The sequence below is a fragment of the Lithobates pipiens genome, unplaced genomic scaffold (assembly GCF_037356315.1).
Source record: "Lithobates pipiens isolate NorthernLeopardFrog02 unplaced genomic scaffold, aLitPip1_a1.2 Scaffold_16, whole genome shotgun sequence".
NCBI classification, from domain to species: Eukaryota; Metazoa; Chordata; class Amphibia; order Anura; family Ranidae; genus Lithobates; species Lithobates pipiens.
The window spans coordinates 554,371,368-554,389,037 of NW_027507748.1; the positions used below are offsets into that span (position 1 = coordinate 554,371,368).

At 48.7% G+C, this 17,670-nt stretch overlaps 1 protein-coding gene across 3 annotated transcripts in view; it reads right to left on the reverse strand.

Moving 5' to 3' along the window:
* Nucleotides 1-4,592: 4,592 nt before the first annotated feature.
* The window catches only part of LOC143983621 (17-beta-hydroxysteroid dehydrogenase type 6-like), an 83,755-nt gene continuing 70,677 nt past the window's right edge, over nucleotides 4,593-17,670 (reverse strand). For all 3 annotated transcript variants that reach the window (XM_077483542.1, XM_077483541.1, XM_077483543.1), the window contains exon 6: nucleotides 4,593-4,769. The gene's annotated coding sequence lies outside the window, so the exon portion shown is untranslated. The remainder of the gene's footprint in view (nucleotides 4,770-17,670) is intronic.

The window sequence follows — 17,670 nt, forward strand, 5'->3', positions numbered from 1 at the left end:
CATTTCTTGAGGTGCTAAAATGACAGGGCAGTACAAAACCCCCCCAAATGACCCCATTTTGGAAAGTAGACCCCCTAAGGAAATTGATAAGAGGCATGTTGAGCCCATTGAATATTTTATTTTTTTGCCTCAAGCGATTGAATAATGACAAAAAAAAAATTTTTTTTTTTTTTTTACACAAAGTTGTCACTAAATGATATATTGCTCACACATGCTATGAGCGTATGTGAAATGACACCCCAAAATAAATTCTGCTGCTTCTCCTGAGTACGGGGATACCACATATGTGGGACTTTTTGGGAGCCTAGCCGCGTACAGGGCCCCGAAAACCAAGCACCGCCTTCAGGCTTTCTAAGGGCGTAAATTTTTGATTTCACGCCTCACTACCTATTACAGTTTTGAAGGCCATAAAATGCCAAGATGGCACAAAACCCCCACAAATGACCCCATTTTAGAAAGTAGACACCCCAAGCTATTTGCTGAGAGGCATGTTGAGTCCATGGAATATTTTATATTTTGCCACAAGTTGCGGGAAAATTACAAACTTTTTTTTTTTTTTTTTTTTTTTCACAAAGTTGTCACTAAATGATATATTGCTCATGCATGCCATGGGCATATGTGAAATGACACCCCAAAATAAATTCTGCTGCTTCTCCTGAGTACGGGGATACCACATATGTGGGACTTTTTGGGAGCCTAGCCGCGTACGGGGCCCCGAAAACCAAGCACCGCCTTCAGGCTTTCTAAGGGCGTAATTTTTTGAGTTCACTTCTCACTACCTATTACAGTTTTGAAGGCCATAAAATGCCAAGATGGCACAAAACCCCCACAAATGACCCCATTTTAGAAAGTAGACACCCCAAGCTATTTGCTGAGAGGCATGTTGAGTCCATGGAATATTTTATATTTTGCCACAAGTTGCGGGAAAATTACAAACTTTTTTTTTTTTTCACAAAGTTGTCACTAAATGATATATTGCTCACGCATGCCATGGGCATATGTGAAATGACACCCCAAAATAAATTCTGCTGCTTCTCCTGAGTACGGGGATACCACATATGTGGGACTTTTTGGGAGCCTAGCCGCGTACGGGGCCCCAAAAACCAAGCACCGCCTTCAGGCTTTCTAAGGGCGTTACAGTTTTGAAGGCCATAAAATGCCAAGATGGCACAAACCCCCCCCCCCCCAAATGACCCCATTTTAGAAAGTAGACACCCCTAAATTTAGGGGTACACTAGTGAGACTAGGTAATAAATGGCGGGTGCCCTGAAACTATAAAAAAATAACTAACCAACCAGCGTCACCTGTAACAGTTATATGGTGATCACTGGTGAAAGGGTTAACTAGGGGGCAATCAGGGGGCTTTATGCGGTAGTATATGGGGGTCCCTGGCGCTATAAAAAGCTGCGGCGAACCTAAATACCTACCTGCCTAACTAGCGTCACCTGTGACACTAATACAGCGATCAGAAAAACGATCGCTTATTAGGCTGGGTTCACACTGGAGCGATGCGGGAACGCCACGAATGCGCGGCGGGTTCCCGCATCGCATGCCTCCCGGCGGCAGTTCACACTGCCCTATGCGAACTGCTGGGAGTGTCAGTGAAATGTTAATGACACCCCCAGATCAGTTCGCATATCGCAGTGCGATCTGCAAACTTGGATCGCATGGTGTGAACACCCATGCGATCCGATTCTGCTGCGGACCAAAAAAAGGGTCCCGTGCGAGTTTGCGGCGGGTGCGGCGGGTGCGACACGAATTCAGCCATACTATCTGTATAGCTGAACTCGAATCGCACAGAGATCGGATGTGATTTGCACTGCAGTGCGGTGCGAATCACATCCGTTCTCATAAACCGCTGCAATGTGAACCCAGCCTTAGTGACACTGGCGACGGGGGGTGATCACGGGGTTAAACCTTTATTGGGGGGGTTAGGGGGGTACCTTAGAACTAAAGGGGGCTAACCCTAACTGCCCTAACAGTTATTAGTCACAAATGACACCTGCCGGGTGATCAGGGGGTTAAACCTTTATTAGGTAATAAATGGCGGGTGCCCTGAAACTATAAAAAAATAACTAACCAACCAGCGTCACCTGTAACAGTTATATGGTGATCACTGGTGAAAGGGTTAACTAGGGGGCAATCAGGGGGCTTTATGCGGTAGTATATGGGGGTCCCTAGCGCTATAAAAAGCTGCGGCGAACCTAAATACCTACCTGCCTAACTAGCGTCACCTGTGACACTAATACGGCGATCAGAAAAATGATCGCTTATTAGGCTGGGTTCACACTGGAGCGATGCGGAAACGCCGCGAATCCGCGGCGGGTTCCCGCATCGCATGCCTCCCGGCGGCAGTTCACACTGCCCTATGCGAACTGCTGGGAGTGTCAGTGAAATGTTACTGACACCCCCAGATCAGTTCGCATATCGCAGTGCGATCTGCAAACTCGGATCGCATGGTGTGAACACCCATGCGATCCGATTCTGCTGCAGGCCAAAAAAAGGGTCCCGTGCGAATTTGCGGCGGGTGCGGCGGGTGTGGCGGGTGCGGCGGGTGCGGCGAATGGCTGAACTCGAATCGCACAGAGATCGGATGTGATTTGCACTGCAGTGCGGTGCGAATCACATTCGTTCTCATAAACCGCTGCAATGTGAACCCAGCCTTAGTGACACTGGCGACGGGGGGTGATCACGGGGTTAAACCTTTATTGGGGGGGTTAGGGGGGTACATTAGAACTAAAGGGGGCTAACTCTAACTGCCCTAACAGTTATTACAGTCACAAATGACACCAATGCAAAAAAAAAAAAAAAAAAAAAAAAAATGACATTGGTGTCACTGTGACTGGGGGGCAGGGGTAATTGGGGGGGTGATCGGGGGGTAAAGGGGGGGTGTGAGTGTGCCTGGCATGTTCTACTGTGTGTGGGATGTGTTGGTGCAACTCACTGATCCGCTCTCCTCCGTGTCGGAACGAAAAATACCGACACGGAGGAGAGAATACATCACTTCCTCTCCTGTGTTTACATTACAGGAGAGGAAGTGATGTCACCGGGGATTTCCATTCGTCGGGAGCGATCGCGAGGGGGTGGCCATGAATGAATGGCCGTCCCCTCGTCCGGGATCGCTCCCGAACGAAAACCGACCGCCGCAGGCACCGGGCGGGGGCCCGATCGGGCCCCCGACCCGCGGGAGGCAAAGGACGTACATGTATGTGCTTATGCCTGCCCGTGCCATTCTGCCGACGTACATCGGCGTGCGGCGGTCGGCAAGTGGTTAAACGCAAAAACAGCTCTGGCAATGAATAGGTTAAAGAACTGTAGCCATGTAAAATTTAGCAATCAATGGACATCAAGTAAAGAATATTTATGTAATCAACTTTGCTGTTATAATAAAACAATGCAGAATTAAATCAGAGCCATAACACCACCAATATTCTCAGACCTTTCTGACTTGCCATATTTGCTAGATTACCAGCTTAAGCCTGGCGATAAAGACATTTGCAGTAGCTCAGTTGTGTGATGCAATTCATTAATGTTTAATAACTCTGAGTAAAGGGTTTGCTAAACAGGGAATGCTAAACAGATCATTCTTCCGATACAAAGTTGTATGCAATAGCATTTTTTGACAATCAATCACCCAATTGTGTAGCTTCTGACATAGGGAGCTATTTGTTCCATCTCCAGAGATTTTCCAGAGATTAAAGCAGAACTGTAGGCAAAATTTTTTTTTTTTTTTCATTTTCGATAGAGTAAAGGCGGGCAATAATCCCTCTCAGTTTATTTTTTCCATCTGTTTCCCATTAGGGATATTTTCTTTAATTTCCTGTCCCATAGCCAAAACAGGAATTGAGAGGAATTTCCCGTTAATTAAGGAAATCCCTTGGAAACTCCCCAGGTCACAAGAATTAGTGTCCCCATTAGAAGAGATTCCCTATTTTACTTTTCTGGGGACAACCCAAAGTTTGGTATTTCCTTTTACTTTCCATGATAATGGTAAATAGGACAAGTATAGAGAGTGAATCTCCCAAACGGGGCACAGACAGCATTAAAAACCTGACAGGGGTTCTAATTCATCTCCCCTCTATCCGAAACTAAAAAGAAAAAAATTAATAAAAGAAAAAAAATGTCTTTAGTTGTACTTTAATTGCTAGTGAAATTAGTAGTATTACAACTTTCTGATATGGGAATGAGGGTCATATATTAGCAAAAGTATGCAGGCATAGGACACGCCCCATGCCAGCCCCCCCCCCCCCAAGGAGAATTGTACAAAAAAAAATTATTGGTTAAACCCACAATTGTTTTTTCTTTTACCATTACTATTCCTTTATAATGGCTTTTGGAATTTACAAATGCAGTAATTTGGATATTGGATGAAAGGTTTAAATAGTGCATTTTATCCACAACTATATTAATCAGACCAAAATGAGAGACAAATGAGGAGGATTGAGGGACAGTCTCTTGAAATCGGGGACAGTTGGGGGCTGTGCTATTATTAAACTAGTAAAAATGTTCTGTGGGAAACTAGCCTAAGCTTAAAAAATGTACGTATGGTATGATTATCATAGTTTTATAGATGGTCGCATAAACAAGAAAACCCAAATTTAGGATTTTATTATCTCAGATGAGCAATCTTTGAAACATCACATTACAGGTATTAACATTCGTGAGTGTTTGAAATCCATTGAGTAAACCAAGAGGAAAAAAAAAATCCAAGTCTTGTATGACGCCGTTGTCAGTAGTCCTCTACTAGAATGCCGTCAGAAACAAGACATCTGTTAGAAGAAAATAACAAAAAACAGATGAACATTAGCTCATAGTAACAAATCCAATCTGGTAGAGAAAGTGGTTTTGGTGCATTTCATTGTACAGTAACAGCTGTTCCATGACAGCCAGACTTCACACTAGATTTTTTCTCTGTAGATCATGGTGCAGGTTGCTGTGGATTTATGGGCATTACCTGGATTAAAGGGGTTGTAAACCTACATGTTTTTTCACCCTAATGCATCCTATGCATTAAGATGAAAAAACGTCACTGACCCCCCCCCCCCAGCCCCCCGTTTTACTTACCTGAGCCCTGGAACTTCACCCATGGGGACGCGCTATCCCTCTGCCCGGGGTTCTTGATTGGATAGATTGATAGCAGCACAGCCATCGGCTCCCGCTGCTGTCAATCAAATCCAATGACGCGAGCGCCAGGGAGCCGAGTCCTGCATTCGGCAGCTATGGACACCAGTGGCGGAATTATCAGGGTCGCACCAGTCGCACTTGCGACTGGGCCCCTGAGTTCCGCCACTGTAGGGGGCCCGCCGCTGCCCCAGATCTATATCTAGTCATTTACGGGGAGTCTGCCTCTGCTCCGCCCATCCTCTCCGTCTGCTCCGCCCATTCTCCCCAGCTGCTCCACCCACCCTCTCCTCCCGCATTCACGGGCACAGTCCCCGCCCATCTTCTCCAGCTCCGCCTGCAGTGCTCTCCGGAGCAAGTCCCCGCCCATCTTCTCCGGCTCCGCCTGCAGTGCTCTCATGGGCACAGTCCCCGCCCATCTTCTCTGGCTCCGCCTGCAGTGCTCTCACGGGCACAGTCCCCGCCCATCTTCTCCGGCTCCGCCTGCACTCGAGCGTACTCACAGCAAGGAGGGGGAACCCAGTGATCTGGAAGTGAGTAGCACCATCTCTCAATATCAACACTGCCACTGATTCCCCACACACACCACCACCACTGCACTTATACCCTCCACCACCACTGCACTTATACCCCCCCCACACACACACACCACCATTGCACTTATACCCCCCACACATACACACACACACCACCACCACTGCAATTATACCCCCCCACACACACACACACCACCACCACTGCACTTATACCCCCCACACACACACCACCACCACTGCACTTATACCCCCCACACACACACCACCACCACCACTGCACTTATACCCCCCACACACACACCACCACCACTGCACTTATACCCCCCCACACACACACCACCACCACTGCACTTATACCCCCCCAAACACACCACCACCACTGCACTTATACCCCCCCAAACACACCACCACCACTGCACTTATACCCCCCCCACACACACACCACCACCACCACTGCACTTATACCCCCCCACACACACACCACCACCACTGCACTTATACCCCCCCACACACACCCCCACCACTGCACTTATACCCCCCACACACACCACCACTACTGCCACTGATACCCCCCCACACCGCCATCACCACTACTGTCACTGATACCCCCCTCACTCACAACCACTACTGCCACTGATACCCCCCTCACTCACCGCCACCACCACCACTGTCACTGATACCCGCCTCACTCACCACCACTACTGCCACTGCTACCCCCCTCACTCACCACCACTACTGCTACCCCCCTCACTCACCACCACCACTGCACTTATACCCTCCACCACTACTGCACTTATACCCCCCACACACACACACACCACCATTGCACTTATACCCCCCACACACACACCACCATCACTGCACTTATACCCCCCACACACACACCACCACCACTGCACTTATACCCCCCACACACACACCACCACCACTGCACTTATACCCCCCCAAACACACCACCACCACTGCACTTATACCCCCCCAAACACACCACCACCACTGCACTTATACCCCCCCACACACACACCACCACCACTGCACTTATACCCCCCCAAACACACCACCACCACTGCACTTATACCCCCCCAAACACACCACCACCACTGCACTTATACCCCCCCCCCCCCCCACACACACACACCACCACCACCACTGCACTTATACCCCCCCCCCCAAAATCACTCACCACCACCACTGCTACCCCCCTCACTCACCACCACCACTGCTACCCCCCTCACTCACCACCACCACTGCTACCCCCCTCACTCACCACCACCACTGCTACCCCCCTCATTCACCACCACCACTGCTACCCCCCTCACTCACCACCACCACTGCTACCCCCCTCACTCACCACCACCACCGCCACTGATACCCCCCTCACTCACCACCACCACTGCCACCAATACCCCCCTCACTCACCACCACCACTGCCACCAATACCCCCCTCACTCACCACCACCACTATTGCCACTGATACCCCCCACACCGCCATCACCACTACTGTCACTGATACCCCCCTCACTCACCACCACCACCACTACTGCCACTGATACCCCCCTCACTCACCACCACCACTGATACCCTCTCACTCACCACCACCACCACTACTGCCACTTATACCCCCCTCACTCACCACCACCACCACTACTGCCACTGATACCCACACACCACCACCACCACTATTGCCACTGATACCCCCCACACCGCCATCCCCACTACTGTCATTGATACCCCCTCACTCACCACCACTACTGCCACTGATACCTCCCACACCACCACTGTCACTGATACCCCCTCACTCACCACCACTACTGCCACTGATACCTCCCACACCACCACTACTGCCACTGATACCCCCCACACCACCACTACCGCCACTGATACCCCCCACACCACCACTGCACTTATACCCCCCACACACAACCCTACCACTGCACTTATACCCCCCACACACACCACCACCACCACTACTGCCACTGATACCCCCCACACCGCCATAACCACTACTGTCACTGATACCCCCCTCACTCACAACCACTACTGCCACTGATACCCCCCTCACTCACCACCACCACCACTGTCACTGATACCCCCCTCACTCACCACCACTACTGCCACTGCTACCCCCCTCACTCACCACTACTACTGCTACCCCCTCACTCACCACCACCACTGCTACCCCCCTCACCACCACCACCACTGCCACTGATACCCCCTCACTCACCACCACCACTGCCACCGATACCCCCCTCACTCACCACCACCGCCACTGATAACCACCACCACTATTGCCACTGATACCCCCCACACCGCCATCACCACTACTGTCACGGATACCCCCCTCACTCACCACCACCACTACTGCCACTGATACCCCCCTCACTCACCACCACCACTGCCACTGATACCCTCTCACTCATCACCACCACCACTACTGCCACTGATACCCCCCTCACTCACCACCACCACTACTGCCACTGATACCCTCTCACTCACCACCACCACCACTACTGCCACTGATACCCCCCCCCGCACCACCACCACTATTGCCACTGATACCCCTCACACCGCCATCACCACTACTGTCACTGATACCCCCTCACTCACCACCACCACTACTGCCACTGATACCCCCCTCACTCACCACCACTACTGCCACTGATACACCCCTCACTCACCACCACTACTGCCACTGATACCCCCCACACCACCACCACTATTGCCACTGATACCCCCCACACCGCCATCACCACTACTGTCATTGATACCCCCTCACTCACCACCACTACTGCCACTGATACCTCCCACACCACCACTGTCACTGATACCCCCTCACTCACCACCACTACTGCCACTGATACCTCCCACACCACCACTACTGCCACTGATACCTCCCACACCACCACTACCGCCACTGATACCCCCCACACCACCACTACCGCCACTGATACCCCCCACACCACCACCACTACCGCCACTGATACCCCCCCACACCACCACCACTACCGCCACTGATACCCCCCCACACCACCACCACTACCGCCACTGATACCCCCCCCACACCACCACTGATACCCCCCCCACACCACCACTGATACCCCCCACACCACCACCACTACCGCCACTGATACCCCCCACACCACCACCACTACTGCCACTGATACCCCCCACACCACCACCACTACTGCCACTGATACCCCCACACCACCACTACTGCCAATGATACCCCCCACACCACCGCTACTGCCAATGATACCCCCCCACACCACCACTACTGCCACTGATACCCCCCTCACCACCACCACCGCTACTGCCACTGATACCCCCCTCACCACCACCACCGCTACTGCCACTGATACCCCCCACACCACCACCACTGCCACCGATACCCCCACACCACCACCACTGAAACCCCCACACCACTGCTGCCACTGCCCTCCCCACCACTCATCCCATCCCACCCCCCTTGCCATGGATCCCATCCTCCAACCACTGCTGCCACTCATTTCATCCAATGCCCCCCACCGCTGCCACTTATCCCATCCCCCTCCAACCATCACCTTTGCCACTAATCTGATTCCCCCCACCACCTCTGCCACTCATCCCATTCAATCCCCCCTACCACTGATCCCATCCTCCAACCACAACCCTTGCCACTGATCCAATCCCCCCTCACAGCTGGCAATCATCCCACCCCCCACCACCACCGCTGCCACTGATCCCATCCCCACCCAACCATCACTGCTGCCACTGATCCCACCCCACCACCACTGCCACTGATCCAATCTCTTCCTCACTGCTGCCACTCATACCATCCCACACCACCACCACCAATGCCACTGATCCTATCCCTCCCCGACCACACTGCTGCCACTGATCCCATCCCCCACCGCTGCCACTCATCCCAGGGGCACAATTGCAATAGCGCACATGTTGCCCCTGAACCCCTGGATAAGGGGGCATTTAGAGGAACAAATCCCCTTCATTTTTCTCCTGCAGCCATTAAAAGTCTGCTTCTCCTTCTCTCCCTCTGATAGGCATTCAGTGGCTGCAGGTGGAAAAATGGAGGGGATTTGTTACCCCTCCTATCCAGGTCCTGCTGCCCCCGGGATCAGTGGAAAGGACCCTGGCTGGAGGTCAGAGGGGCCCTCCATGATTTCTTGCACCGGGGCCCTGAAGGTTCTAGTTACGCCTCTGGCCTTCAGGAACAACCCTCTGTGTGTCAGTGTATAGAGACGTCTGCCTAATCTGCGGTGGTTAACCGAGAGGACTTTCCTATTGAAGCACAGCTGCTATGTTTGCTGCATGAACTTGCTACTGCTTTTACATGTTGCCTGCATTACTCGCCCCTTGCGATGCATAATGCTTAGAATATTAGAAGTCACCAAGGAGTTGTGTGACCTTTAAGAAATGCACAGTACAGCTTTGTGCAATAATGTGCTCCATAAACTTCTAAGTGGATCCTAATTTCTGTACAGTAGAGGGCACTTCATTTCACATATAGCATAATATTTATATATATATATATATATATATATATACAGTATCTCACAAAAGTGAGTACACACCTCAAATTTTTGTAAATATTAATATTTTATTCTAACTTTTCATGTGACAACACTGAAGAAATGACACTTTGCTACAATGTAAAGTAGTGAGTGTACAGCTTGTATAACAGTGTAAATTTGCTGTCCCCTCAAAATAGCTCAACACAGAGCCATTAATGTCTAAACCGTTGGCAACAAAAGTGAGTACACCCCTAAGTGAAAATGTCCAAATTGGGCCCAATTAGCCATTTTTCCTCCCCGGTGTCATGCACACGTTAGTGTTACAAGGTCTCAGGTGTGAATGGGGAGCAGGTGTGTTAAATTTGGTGTTATCGCTCTCACTCTCTTACTGGTTCCTGGAACTTCAACATGGCATCTCATGGCAAAGAACTCTCTGAGGATTTGAAAAAAGAATTGTTTCTCTACATAAAGATTGCCTAGGCCAGGCCTCAAGGGTTACTCGCCACCAGTTACCCCGCCTAACCCCTACCCTGCCCTGCCCCTAATTCCTCCCCTAAACATGCCCTCATAAATTATCTCATGAAATGACACTTAAATGTTTTATGCAGTTAAAGCGGAGTGCCACCCAAAAATTGAACTTCTGCTTTAAGGAAGGTGACTCCCTGACATGCCACATGGGCCCCAACTCGCACTTCCTCCCGGCAGACCCCGCGGTACCAGAAGGATCACCTCTCCCCCCTCCCTCTCGGCAATCATCTGGGACACGTCACAGGTCCCAGATGATTGCCCTGCCAGTCGCGGCGTGCGCATGCGCAATGGGTGCCCGGCTGTGAAGCCACAGCCGGGCGCTCACACTTACAATGCCAGCACCGCTGAGAGGAGGGGGAGACAATCAGGGATTTGTTCCCCGCATCGCTGGACCCTGTGGCGGGTAAGTGTCCAATTTATTAAAAGGCAGCAGCTGCAGTATTTGTAGCTGCTGACTTTTTTAATTTTTTTTTTTTTTTAGAAGAACTCCGCTTTAAGTTATAATGTAATAACAATTTTATCAATGCCCATCATTGCAGCTTCACCTGTGCCCAACAATGTAGCCTGCCTGTGTCCATCAATGCTGCTTCACCTGTGCCCATCAATGCAGCCTACCTGTGCCCAACAATGCAGCCCGTGTCCATCAATGCAGCCTACCTGTGCAGGGGACAAGAAGAGAGGAAGAAGATTGCTGGCCGGATCATCAGAGCGCGCAACATCACTGTAGCAGCTTTCATTTCAATTGCTGTGGGTTTTTTGCCGCTCGCTGTCACATACAGCCCCGCCTCCTGGCCCGGGGACTTTGATACACGTCTCAGGATTGGATGGATGATCTATCAAAGTCCCCAGGCCAGGAGGTGGGCTGTATGTGACGGCGAGCCATGGAAACACACAGCAATTGAAATGAAAACTGCTACAGAGATGTTCCACACTATGATGATCCGGTTGGCTGTCTTCTCTCTTCCTCTGGCTATAAGAAGATTGCCAAGACCCTGAAACTGAGCTGTAGCATGGTGGCCAAGTTCATACAGCGGTTTAACAGGACAGGTTCCACTCAGAATAGGCCTCGCTATGGTCAACCAAAGAAGTTGAGTGCACGTGCTCAGTGTCATATTCTGAGGTTGTCTTTGCCTGAAAACCGTTTGCTGAAGACAAGCAGACTAAGGACATGGATTATTGGAACCTTCTCCTGTGGTCTAATGAGACAAAGATAAACTTACTTGGTTCAGATGGTGACAAGCGTGTGTGTCTTAAACCAGGTGAGGAGTACAAAGACAAGTGTGTCTTGCCTACAGTCAAGCATGGTGGTGGGAGTGTCATGGTCTGGGGCTGCATGAGTGCTCCTAGCACTGGGGAGCTACAGTTCATTGAGGGAACCATGAATGCCAAAATGTACTGTGACATACTGAAGCAGAGCATGATCCCCTCCCTTCAGAGACTGGGCCGCAGGGCAGTATTCCAACATAATGACCCCACACACACCACAAAGATGTCCACTTCCTTGCTAAAGAAGCTGAGGGTAAAGGGGATGGACTGGCCAAGCATGTCTCCAGACCTCAAATGGAAAGTGGAGGAGCGCAAGATCTCTAACATCCACCAGCTCTGTGATGTCGCCATAGAGGAGTGGAAGAGGACTTCAGTGGCAACCTGTGAAGCTCTGGTCAACTCCACACCCAAGAGGGTTAAGGCAGTGCTGGAAAATAATGGTGGCCACACAAAATATTGACACTTTGGGCCCAATTTGGACATTTTCCCGTAAGGGTGTACTCGCTTTTGTTGCCCGCAGTTTAGACATTAATGGCTGTGTGTGGAGTTAGTTTGAGGGGACAGAAAATTTACACTGTTATACAAGCTGTACACTCACTACTTTACATTGTAGCAAAGGGGCATTTCTTCAGTGTTGTCACATGAAAAGATATAATAAAATATTTACAAAAATGTGAGGGGTGTACTCACTTTTGTGAGATACTGCGTGTGTGTGTGTGTGTGTGTGTGTGTGTATATGTATGTATATGTATATATATATATATATATAATTATTATACTACTGTAGAGCCAGACAGCAATGACTCGCTTATGTTAGGTCAAAAATTGTAACTTTGTGCTCTGAGTAACCACTAATAAAAACCATGTATGTTCAATGTTTCCTGCTCATTTGGGAGGATGAAAAGGAGAAGGTTGTTGCTATGAGCAGCAAAAAATGGTTTCACCTCCAGACACTTCTGCATGATGCTCAGTACTGATCCCTGACCACAGAAGAGATGATGTTTGTGCTCATTGTCATCCTCAGGTGTTGCTGATCAGTTGCAGACAAACTATGCAAGTGACCTAAGGAGTATCCTAAAGACTTTGTTTGAAGTCATGGCCACCAAACAGGAGATAGATGACAAAGGGAAGCAGAAAAAAGGTAACGTTTTTAAAATTCTTCTAAATGCATAGACTTTGATTATAACTGTATACTGTATAAGTGTATAATGTCTGATTGTATTAAAGGGGCTGTAAAGGTTTGTGTTATTTTTATTTATTTTAAAAGAAAAAGAAAACAAAAAAAAAATAACAAACATGTTATACTTCCCTCCTCTGTGCAGTTGGTTTTGCATAGAGTGGTCCCAATCCTCCTCTTCTGGGGTCCCTCAGCGATGCTCCTGGCTCCTCCTCTTCTTGAGTGCCCCCATAGAGAGCCGCATTTCATGAGGGGCACTCATGTGGGTGCGCTCCCAAGTCCTGCTGCTACGTCCATTGACACAGACAGCAGGACTCGGCCCGCCCCCGTCTCCCATGTCACTGCATTTGATTGACAGCAGCAGGAGCCAGTGGCTCCTGCTGCTATCAATCTATCCAACGAGGATCCGAGACATGGGCTGGAGCTGTCGCTGAAACGATCAGGTTCAGGTATGTAAAAGGGGGACTCTAGGGGGCTGCTGCACTACAGAAGGTTTTTCACTTTAATGCATAGCATGCATTACTTGTAACTTATTTCCTCCTCGGGGTCTAGGGAGCGCAGCCCACGACCTGCTTCCGATGTGATTGGACACAGAGGGAGCCAATCAGCTTGTCTGATGGTCGCTGGGACCCACCAGTCATTCGGAGTAAAGGCAGAACAGCGGTCTGCCTATGTAAACAAGGCAGACCGTTATTTTGTCACAGAGGGAGAGAGATCTTGTGTTCCTGCTAATCAGGAACACAGATGTCTTTCTTTCTTCCTCTAGTGAATCCATATGTCTCTCTTCCTCTAATGCATCCATCCCCCACACAGTTGGGAGTCACTCCCTAGGAGCGCACTTAACCCTTGGATCACCCCTGGTGTTAACCCCTTCCCTGACAGTGTCATTTATACAGTGACAGTGCATTTTTTAAGCACTGATCACTTGTATTGGTGTCACTGGTCCCCAAAAACTGTCTCTTTGTGTCCAATTTGTCCACCGCAATGTTGCAGGCCCACTAAAAATCGCTGATTATGTGTAAAAAAATGTAAATGCTATAAATATATCCCATAGTTTGCAGACGCGGTTTTGTGCAAACCAATCAATATACGCTTATTGGGATTTTTTTTACCAAAAATATCTAGAAGAATACATATTGGCCTAAACTAATAAAGACATTTTTATTTGTTTTATTCTATTTTTTTAATTTATTGGATGTGTTTTATAACAGAAAGTAAAAAATGTTTTACAGATGTGAAAGGGGCCTTACTGTGCTTTACGGTGTTTACTATGCTTCAGTTTGTGAATGAACAGGAGTTTTGTACAGAGCTATTACTGTCCATTCATTCTGTGTATCTGAGGCTGTAGAGATGAAGATTGAGGGCTGTGTCCTCAATCTCCTTTCTCTGTCTCAAAGATGATACATCAGAGGTCTGTTTAGACACCTGGTATTTCGCCAAAGCCCCCCATCGGGTCTTTTCAATTTTTTAAATAAATTTTAATTGTAAAAAAATAAAATAAAATGTTAAAAAATAAAATAATGAAAAACTACTGCCACTAGTGAGGTCACATAGGTCTCACTTGCAATTGGACTTGTCATTCTGCAACTGGGCTTGGGGGGGAAGAGCTCTAGCCAGTGGTTGGGGGCCCTTTGTGGTTTCTTGCAGCGGGGCCTTGAAGCTTTTAGTTACGCCTCTGATGGACACCAAATGCTGGACTCGGGAGCGTGCCTGTAAGGTAATCTCCTGGGAGAGCGCTTCTCCTAGGGGGTTATCTGATGTGGGGAGGAGCCAAGAGAGCCGCCGAGGGACCCCAGAAGACGAGGTTTGGGGCCGCTCTGTGCAAAACGAGCGGCACAGTGGAGGTAAGTATGATATGTTTGTTATTTAAAAAAAAGAAAAGTCTTTAAATCACTTTAAGGCTGAACTTCAGGCAGATCTAAAGCACACTCTCAGATTAAAGTGATATTAAATTTTTTTTTTTAAATGAGATACTGATAACAGAACTTGCAAGCTCCTTCTTGTTTTTTTTTCTCTTCTGAGATTGCTCCTCTTACCCTAGCCTCACTGACTGACTAGGTATGTGGGAGTCCCCAGTGCCTGTTGGGACTTACGAGTCCTGCCAGAGTCTGCAATTTGTATGCGCTCCTGTTTTGAACTTTGGCTTGGCTCAGGTTCTGGTGTGTGCAATGCTGGGAGTAGCTGCATGTAAGCTCGTAGCTCACAAAAAGTCTTCAGTGGGCACCAGTGGAAACCCACATACCTGAGCACAGCCAGGGGACAGTTTGAAGCAGAGAGGAAACAAAACACAAATTTCAATATGATTTTAAAGCGTAAATTCAACTTTTGAACATGGATACACCCTTATTTAGGGTGTAAAATGCTGCACCGTGGGGGTTATTTACTAAAGGCAGATCCACTTTGCACTACAAGTGCACTTGGATTAAAGTCACTTTTAGCTTGCACATGATTGGATAATAAAATCAGCAGAGCTTCCACTTATTTCAGATCTTTCCCTCAGATCTACAGCGACCATACCTTCCAACTTTTTGAGATGGGAATGAGGGGCACCTTCTAGCCAAAGTATGTAGGCATAGGATACACCCCATGCCACACCCCCTTTAAGGAGAATTAACCCCCAAAAAAGGATAATTAAAACTCACAAGTGCTTTTTTTTTTACAATTAGTATTAATTTATATTGGCTTTTGAAATTTACAGATGCAGCAATTAATAAACTGGATGAAAGGTTTAGCACTGGGAGACACTTTTTGAAAGCTAAATAGTGAATTTTATATACAGCTATACAAATCAGACCAAAATGAGGGACAAATGAGGAGGAAAGAGGGACAGAGGGACATTGCTCCAAATCAGGGACAGTCTCTCAAAATCAGCGACAGTTGGGAGCTATGACAGCGACTGCACATTCAAGTGCACATTCCATGCACTTTTAATTGCACTTGCAGTGCAGAGTGGATTTCCCTTTAGTAAATCAACCCCAGCATATGGTTGTTCTCCCCTGCAACCACTGTCACTTCAAAATTTTGCCCAGCTATGAGAGGCTCTGCTCACACAGGCATGCCATTCATTCACAGAGATCTGTGAATGAATTAACTTCAAAGTCCCTTCTGCCCCCATGGCAGATGGACTTGTAGTTTTGTGCGGACTTGGTAGTCCACACACAGGTAGCCAGCTAAAGGGGATACTGGTTAGTGTCCCAAATAATTCGAGTTCATTGAGTCTGCTGCCAAAGCCAGCAAAAGACTTATCCTTCTATAAAAATGTTGTATGGTTCAGCAGAGTGTTTGCTATTCAGTTCTACTACATGAGGCTAAGTGAGAGTTGTCCTCCTCTGTGCATAAAGTTGAATAATCTCTTCTATCCAAGTTCTACCAATACAATACAAAAAAAAAAAAAAACAATCCTGTAGACTGGTCATTGGATAATGAACAGTTGAGTGTATACCTGATGGTGTGTATATACCCAAGCATCTGGCTGCAGGATAATCAGAGGGAGGCCCAGGGAAATCGATATTCAGCGACCCCTATGGGGGCAGTGCTATAGAGGTACTGTATAGGGCAGAGAGCTGAAGGAAGTGTTTGCAGGAGCCTGACATTGCACGCCGATCCACTGACCATGGGTGCAATACTGTGCAGGCCCCTGTTCAAAAAAATAAATAAAAATAAAGTGCATTTTTGGAGGAGAACTGAACTTGGCCTTTAAGGAAGCTTTATATTCATCAGTGCATGTACTTGCATTTTACTAGGTATTAGTCTCTTGCATTCTACTGTACATCAGAATTTGGGAGTGATAGAGATGTGAGATCAGCAGTCCCTTCACTCTCCAGTCACAGCATGGGGTGGGGGGAGTAAGACCTGTATCTAGTACTTAAACAGAAGCAGAGGAAAATCGGACAGGGCTGCGCTGTGTGGCAGAGCTGTACAAATCCCAGGACTGAATAAAGCACAGCCCATACACGAGCGGAGCATAGGGGCAGGGCTGGCATGAGAGGAGTAGACTGTAACCATTGGCTGAGACAGCTGGGGGGGCAGAGCCAGCGCGAGGATGCGTGCACGCGCTACGCCCCAGCGCCCAGTTGGAGAGAAGAAGTTCCCACCCTCCCTCCCTTACATCGGACGGAGTGGTTCTGATGGGGACTCTGGGGGGGGGGATGACGGGCTAACTCATTTTCTTTTTCAGGTTTCCGGTGTTGGATGTCGTAGCGGTCGGCGGGTGTTGGTCGATGCAGGTACAGGAAGATAACCCCTACCCACAGAGAAGTTGATGCGGGACCCATTGGAGATATGGGCTCGTTGATGATATGCCATATAGTGAGGGTTGATATGGCAGATGGTGAATGGGTGCACTGCGGTAAAAGAGTTGGGTGTCTTTGAGCTAGCATGTCAGCTTGAGGCCTAGTTAAAGGAATAGTACCACAGTGCTTGGTTTGGATCGATATGCTAATGGGGTGGGGAGGGGGAATTTCCTGCAGATGACTAACGAGCTCAGGGTTTTGAAGTTTAAATGATGTTTTGTTGATATTTTTGTTACATGTTA